The 8,916-nt window shown below is 26.7% G+C and overlaps 1 long non-coding RNA gene across 1 annotated transcript; it reads right to left on the reverse strand.

Moving 5' to 3' along the window:
* Positions 1–545: 545 nt before the first annotated feature.
* Positions 546–8,893, reverse strand: LOC111036927. The gene is made up of 3 exons (XR_002604829.1): positions 7,001–8,893; positions 2,438–2,519; positions 546–2,078 (listed from the first exon to the last, which is right to left on the reverse strand). It is a non-coding gene; the product is annotated as an uncharacterized LOC111036927 (long non-coding RNA).
* Positions 8,894–8,916: the final 23 nt, after the last annotated feature.

The following is an 8,916-nucleotide window of genomic DNA, read 5'->3' on the forward strand; positions in this document are numbered from 1 at the left end:
CTCAAAATATTAATTAAGTGAGCGCTCACCAAGATACCAATGATGGGTTAAGATAGCCCCAGGCTTTAATTTTAATTTCTTTAAAACCATTCTAAAAAAAATCTTGATACGCTTATAAATTTCAATAACATAACATTGTGTAAGTTAAGTAATACAAATAGATACTACAAGGTACCAAAAGAAATATTAAATTATTGTTTTAATACATTTTAAAAATAACTCACTGATCTGTTGTTATATTTTTATGCTTTTTTGGTTTTCAAAATTATTACATTTTACAGTGTTTTAAATATGTAGGTAGTCAATAGTACAAGTTTGATTAATATTCAACATAACATAACACAATTAACCTATTTACTGAAAAGAATTCTGGTGATAGTTATTTATGCATTATTATTAATTAGTATAATTTATAAGGTCTTAATTATATATAATAAAGAATACACACAATATTAAACTTTCATAATATTATAATCATAATAATAACAGTAAATATTATAATATTAAATAACAAATTTGCTATTTTAGAATACATTTTAGCCAATTGGTTTATTATTTCATCACTGTTTGAATTAACTGAAATATTATTTTCCACCTCTGACATTATTTAAAATGTTTCCAATTCAGATTGACTCAAAGAATTTCTTAATTTATTTAAATATATTTTAATTTGTAAAGTGTTGTCTCAAATCTCACTTGATTACAGAAAAGTGTTGTACCTATAATTATTTATAGGTCATATACATATTGCTTTTGAATGTATTTTATATTTTTGCAGAACTTTGAAACAACAAATAATGCTATTTGTAAATACTACATCTTCATACAATTTCAAACAAAAACTGGTTGAAGATGATGTGCTATTCTCACCATTTGTATCATCCTCGTTATTATCCTGGATATCAAATTCATTTATAGTAATTGTAACAGTACTAATGTTTTTAGTGTCGAGCCAGTTTTCTATAAAATCTTTTAACTCTGACTTCATAGATTTATATTGGATTCAAATTTATTAAGCTTTTTACTAATCCATTGTGATATTGAATTTAGCACACCAAATAATGTATTACTTTTGCTAGCAAACTCGAATTGTATCAATCATAACAAAGTTAAGCCTGCACATTACTTGCCTCGACAGTTTTCTCTGCCATACAGTTTTTAATGTATAAATTAAGTTAGCTTTACAAACAATTCAACAGATTTTTACCTTTCACACTATTAATTAACAATTGCTAATAATTCTTCAATCATTTCATCAGTCACAGAACTAATAATAATTGCGAGCAATTTGTGCGCATTTATAATCCTGGTTAGAATCAATTTGAATCTTAAAAAATTTTTTTTTTTCTATTGCTTTCAAAAATAGTAGTTTTCATTAAAGATCTAATAATTCCTATAATATAGTCTACTGCAATTTTTGATAGAAAAGTAAATAGGGCATCCAACAGTTTAACACTTTTTAGATTTTTTACTTTTGTAACTTTTTACATATTGTCTGTATGTTCTTAAGAACTGGATCATATTTAGATTTTCTGCGGTCTAATGAAGAATCACTTTTTATGTGTATGGTTTCAAAATGCTTGGCATAACATTAATTTTATAATATCAATTAGTCATTCCAAAACCTCTTAGTTTCTTTCAACTTCATATCCCTTTCCAGTAGTAAATCTTAAATTAATGTCAGACATGTTATAATTAAGTAAAAATGCTTCAAAATTGTTTTTCTTTTACTTCTTGATTTTTCATGTTCGCTCATTCTAGTATAAAAATTACTACTGTGCGAAGTTCAACAACCTATTGTAAACTGATAATCTTCAGCACTAAATGCTAAACAACATTAATTGTTTAGCTTTTAATAGGTTAGCCATGTCTGTTTGAATATTGAATTTGAATTTTTTTAGAAATAATCCTTCATAGGATGAAGTATGTTATCATTCAATGGTTGTGCTCGGTTGAAAATTGAATAAATATTGCACATTTTTGTTAATGATTAATAAAATAATTTAGAGAATCTTCAATGTTATAAGGTGTTTAATCCTTGTATTCACATTACTTGGATAACCTTAATGTAGTAATATCTAAAAGATAAAAATTTTTTTTAATGAATAAATATCTAATATAATAAAAAACATAAATTCTGTATATTCTTATAAATTCTTATAGATAAAATAAATAATACACTGTGTAATTTACAGACAAATGACTACACAAGATTATTCTAAGAATAAATTTAAGTATTTATTTTGAGTAAATATCTTAGTATAATACTACTAAAATCAATGAACATAAAAAAAATCAGCTTTATTTAGTTATTACCACTATTTAAACAAAGAAGTTTTTTTTTCTTTATTAATATATTAATTTTTATAATTACTTCATCATTATCAAAAGTTAAAAATTAATATTTTTAGTTGTTCAATATGTATTTTAATTTTACCTGATCATTTATTACTGTGTGTACTTTTGGTACATTGGTATCAAATTCATTTTCACCAAGTTTTTGTTGAAAGATTGGAAGTCTATAAAATACAAATGTCAATAAAATAAAAGCAAAATAAAATAATTTTTTCATGTTGTAACAAACATTTAATATACTTACAGAACTATACTCAACTGTAGCTTTAATTAGAGGATAATTACTGTCGTTAGTGGCATTTGGAATATGTACAAATTTTGTATTGTGTAAAAGTGTACAATTTCATGTTTCACTCTAGATGTGTTCAAATAGTTTAAATAAAAATATCTTTGTATTGATTCATTTTTATTCATATGCTTTTTTTTTTTTGGTTACATTGTAATGTAAGTAATATAACCAATTTGTAATAACTAGAGTCTGTATGCACTCAAAAAGGCCAAAATAGTATGCATTTATGCATCAAAAAACTTCAAAATATGAACTTGATATGCTCTTATAACCAAAATATATGCATTTTAATATATTTTTTTTAATTTTAGACATTGACCTTAAACATTTATTAAAGAACAGTAAATATTTAATAAAGAGCAATCCATATTTTTATTAAAGTTGGAATAGTGCTTCGACTTTTCGGCATTTTAAAATTTATAAATTGTAATGAAATGAAAATTTTAATTTATAAATTTACGGAACGCTAATTACGAAATAATGTATGGGCACTGGCGCACAATTTACTGGCGATAACATATGGAGAATAACATTTATTTCCCAAAAATACGTAATGAACTAATAATTTCAACGATGAAATTGAAACAAAATAAACTTTTTTCTATGCATTATCTGTTACACATCATCCACATTTCTTACTCCAATCGAAATGCATACTCTCATTACAAATATGTAAATGCATACAAATCCGGACTTTTGTAATAACCTTATTAATGCTATTTTTTTTAAGCTGTTTGCAACTAATGACCCCTATATTATTACAATGATACCCACCTAATTAATATAATATATTAATTTTTATCTATAAATATGTATAATTTAAATTAACAAAATAGTTAATAAAACCCATTAATGCCCTGCATTGAATATAAACAATTGTATTACTATTTTCTGAGCTTGGAGAAGTAACGATAATTTTACTGAAATAAGAATATTTTCACTGGAATAGGTAATGTTTTTTAATCATAAACCCAGTATTGAGAGAAAAAAAATTTTAAACATAAATTTACAAATAATTATAAAATATTTAAGCTTGCTAACTCGATAGGTTTGTAATTTTTTTGAAACCAGTTCAGATATACCAAACAAAATTATCAGGTATCTAGTTTCATTTAACTGTTTATGCTTTATATGAATGTTTGATACTTGTTATTCTTTAAAACTCACTACAACATATTTTTTATTTAAATAACATCAAACTTATGTAACAGTATAATATAGTAACAACTATACCTATTAATTATTAAGACTAAGTAACTAATATTTTTTAAATTTAAAAAGAAATCATCCCTGTCCTTTTTTTTTATTAAATACAACTGTTGTTGTTTGTCTACATTTTTGTTGTCTGGTTCTCGGTGCCTTACATAAATTACATTGTTATTTTCTTATTGCTTCTAGATAAATTGATCTAGATAATTATTTAGTTATCTTTTATCTATTCTAGATAAATAGTTGCATTTTATCTAAATAATTATCTTAGATAAAAAATTCTTCCATCTAGATAAATTTGTCTATGCAAAAAATAAAATTTTATTGTCCATTGTTATTGTCAATTTATTTTTTTGATGATTAATACTTTAAATTTGAATTGTCAAGAGTTCTCGGTAAAAAAATGTATGTTCATAATAACATTATTTATTAGGTATAATAATTTATTATTAATCTTTTTGTTAGGGGCCTATACCCGGTGTTCAAATGTACCTACATTTTATTGTTGTTGTGTTGGTTAGGTGCTCGTCAACTGTAAAATAATGGAAAAAAATTATAAGTTATTTTTACGAACAGTAAGCTACATGGTAGAGTTATGTACCGCCTATTTAATTGTGTTTTCTTAGTTCCGACAATCCTATGCAATGTACATAGTATAAATTATATTATGTGTATTTTACCCAGGAACCTACTAAAAAAAAATTTAAATACATACTAATTGTCGTGTAAAATAGTTCTTTTTTTATATTTATACTTAATTTTGAAAATGTTTTTTCAGTTATGCTTTAGTTATTGATTAATAATAATATCTACTTCTAACATTAATTCAAACGTATAGTCAGTTTTATATAATATTGAAGTACTAAGTAGTATGTAAGGTGTACTCTCAAAAGCTAGACTTTAAATTAGGTATTAAAAAAAATTATCTGTTTTTTATCTAAATAGATTTGCATTTAGTTATCTTTTATCTTTATCTAGATAAAAAAGTACTTATCTAATCCCAAAACTGTCTACGATTGAATCAATTTTTTTGAGTTGTATAAACATAAGTTTTTATAGTTTGTGAACCATCAATTTTTTTTCAATTGTATGTAATGCCACATGTTGTGAATATGCCATTTACTTAAAAGATATGATTTAATAATTTGTGACATAGTTTTTGTCCATGCATTCCAGAATGTAGAAGCATCATCGCTTATAATATTGTGTAAGACAACCAATAAAACAATAAAATCATCTTTATCCTATTGCCAACATGCATTTCCTTGTAGACCAAATTTAGCTGATATGTTGTATAAATCCATCCTTGTTATTTTTTTTTCAACATTTTAATCAAATTCATTTTGAAACTGATAAATTATAACATTTGGTGAGATTCCACTTCCAACTTTATCTATAAATTGTATAAGAATACATATTAATCTGTTACAGTAGGTACAATTAGAATAATATAATACTTACAAGTAGATACTATTTTAACTGAATTAATTGGTGTGGTTTCTTAAAACATTTTTTAAAATAATATTAAATAAAATAACAAAAATTAATAATATACCTAACGTAGCTAAATTCACATTACGCACATTACTTGTATGTACCAATAATATTTTATATATATGTATATCAATTAAATGTATTAATATTTATTTAATTAGGCCATATAAGACTATTTTCAAATCCAATTAAATGTAAATCTCATTAGGAACCAAGAATATTTATTGATGTACCTATACCATCAATTGTTTGTTAAATAGTAGTAGGCACTAGGCAGTATAGATAGGAAGAAAGATAATTTAATTTTAGCGATCTATTCGAGTTGTATTATATGTTGCGTTAAGCCAATAACAGTTTTAATAAAATAATTGCAGCATTGATCTGAAAATCATTAAAAATTGTGAAATAATGTTTTTGTGTAAGTTCATTACTTTTTACCTATTTTACACAATCCAGTTATTTTTGATTAATGTTTAATTTTACTTTTAGTTGTAAAAATGTTTTCCAAAACGTGTGCCGTAACTTTTTCCCAGTCATGTAGTATTTTTTTTTTTTTTGAAAGTATACAATACTACAGTAATATCCAAAGTGCACCGCGACTATAATTACTGCAGAACGCAATATATAAGCGGTAATCGATCAAATGAATAAAAAAACATTTAAAATGAGACTGCTCACCAACCTGACGTTATACGCTTGTTTGTCCAAGTTACGGAAACGTTTACTGCCGCCATATTTAAAGCCATCTGGCAATAGTCAACCGATTTTGCCAATTCATAGTCATTTTCCTGTTAATAATTATGTACCGTGATCGAAAAAAAATTTGGGGACCACTGTCTTAGGTCATAAATCATAATAATAATGCCTAGACACCTATTAGCTGTTAAAATATGATCCTAGTTCTAGACAAAAAAAAAGTGTTTAATCTGTTGATATGTTCTTGCCGTGTAGGGGGGGGGGGGTAGCGTGAATCGTCAGTTATTGTGACGAACACCGAAACGACCATTTTTTTAAGTAGCGGCTTTAAGGAGGTATGCTAGGGTTAAGGCACATAATATGTCGGGTGCAACGTCGTGATTGTGCAGCTCATGGCGTGGTAACTATGACTACAGCTGGTAGCCATATTGGTTTAAAAGTAGAGCTGTAGTCTTAGACATTATACTTATAGAAGGAGTATCCAGACTTGGCGAGTTGTGTGGTCAAGCGTGATACTGTGAGTCAGAGAGGTGGTTGGACGTACAATGTACAAAAATATAAAAAAAAAGTTGTTGCAAAATCGAAAAATTCTAGTGCGTATGAGCAGTGTTTGTTGTTACTTGTTACACCAAAATCTTCATATTATTTTCATCAAGATTTTCAAGGGAAAAAGTTTTGAAGAAAAGTTAAATGGATTACGATACGCATCGGTTCAATAGTAAGCATTTCGACCAATTAAACGTATGTATGGTACACAATAATATATCGACTAATAACAGAATCGAGCTTCGGTATGAGTTAATACAATTTCACTTAAGTTTCATACTTGCGTTTCTTAAGCATTTTAAAACATGTATTTCAGCCAGTCAAGAAAGACGCATATGGCGGAAATCATTATTTTACTTTATTTTATTTTAAAAAGCCTTCCAAAGTTAAGATTTTTTATTAGTAACTTACCGAAAATGTCTTGAAAATGTTGCATGTTTTTCGAAAGTGTTCGACTTCAGATAATTTCTTCATTATTCTGTGATCACGATTAATGTCTTTTACGATTTATGATTTCTAAAGTTACTGTTACTTTATTGCTGGACAATTCGCGAATTACAATGCATAGATTTATTTATTTTATACAATGTTACACAAGAAATAAACAAACCGTAACTTAAAAATCAACCACTTTAACGCGTAACGAGTTTGTGCGTCGGTCGATGAAACAACTACGCGATACGATGCTTCAACGATACCTACTGAAAAATTAAATAAAACAAAAGTATGATCGCCGCGTACTGAGAACCTCATGCACGACAACTCCCACTTGCAATTTTTTATTTTTACTCATGCGCACAAAGCTCTGGCTCAGTGGTTCCCAACCTATTTTACTTGAAGGCACATTCGATCTTTTAATACATTTTCACGGCTCACACAGTGAAATAAATACGTATTATTTTTCGACGATACAAATAGGTGAAGGACAGTCAATACCTAGTCATTCCGCGTAAATCTAAGACATAAATATTCGTTAACATATTTACGTAGAATTCTTAAATTTAAACTCTCACCACTTGATGCTTACACAAGCTACACAATAGTTGTACAATACACATAATAAGACAAAAACTATAGGGCACAAAGCGGTTAGGAATCCCTGTTGCCTAGTTTGTGGTCCGTAATCTGTATGTGTTTAAACGAAAAATCGTTTGTTATCTTGAAGCAATGTTGCAAGCATATTTTCGACATCTTGGTTTGCTCTTTCAACTGGACCTTGGTTTTGAAAGTTTCTTTGCTTACCATGCACTATTTTTAAATTCTTCCACGTAGTACAAAGTTCAGATATTATGTTATTTACGAATTCACGTCCGTTCATAAAAAAATCGTGGTTTACATTGCCTAGTTTTCCAAATTGTCCGGAACAGATATAAACAAATATTTACAAAATCGGTTAAAAATATACTCAATCCGAAAACCTAACTATATTAAAAAATGTTTAAAAAAAAGCATGGTAACTAAAGTGAATTTGTTCTTCAGTACGAGTATATGATACGTACCTACCTACCAACACACGTATCTAATTTTTCTTCTTGAAAATATTGCTTGTTTCTCGGAGATTCCGACTTCAGATAATTGTAATATTATTCTGTGATTATGGCTGACAATTATTCTAAAGTTACTGTTACTTTATCATATGACGATTTACTAATTAAAATACATTAATTAGGACATTAGGCAATAGCTACATTATAATCTAGCATTCTAGTACCTGTCATTAATCTTGAGGCTTGACCATCAACAAGTAATAAGTAATAAATAGTATACTAATAAGTAATAATACCTATAGAAAACAAGAAACATTTGTAATATATCTAGTATAACAGGTAATTATTTTGTATACTACCTATCATACAACAGAAATATAAGTACCTACCTATGCACCGAAATTACTTTTAATGTTAAAACAAATTGACTGCTCAAGAATATTCTGATACCTACCTATATATACCTGGATCAGAATTTATGATGACAATTATAGTGAATTAATATTTGAAAAAAAGTAACCTGTAAATTTAATTTTCTATAAAATATTTACAAATAATGTTCATGGCTTTTATTGTAAAATTTGAAATATTAACCGAGCTTTTTTATTTTTGAATGTAGACCTTAAGACTGTAATAGTAATTTAAACTTTTAGCTACTTAGTGGCTAAGTGGCTCGTGGCTCTATATCTTAGACAGAGTGTGGTTTTTGCAATTTAAAAGAGGTTAAACAATAAGCTTAGTATTCCTACAATTACAAAAAAATAACTAAAATTATTATTCTTAAGTTTTTAAATTTTTTGTTGTATGATTAACCTGCGAGAAGCCTTATATTCAATTTTT

Source organism: Myzus persicae, unplaced genomic scaffold, assembly GCF_001856785.1.
Source record: "Myzus persicae strain clone G006 unplaced genomic scaffold, MPER_G0061.0, whole genome shotgun sequence".
NCBI lineage: Eukaryota > Metazoa > Arthropoda > Insecta > Hemiptera > Aphididae > Myzus > Myzus persicae.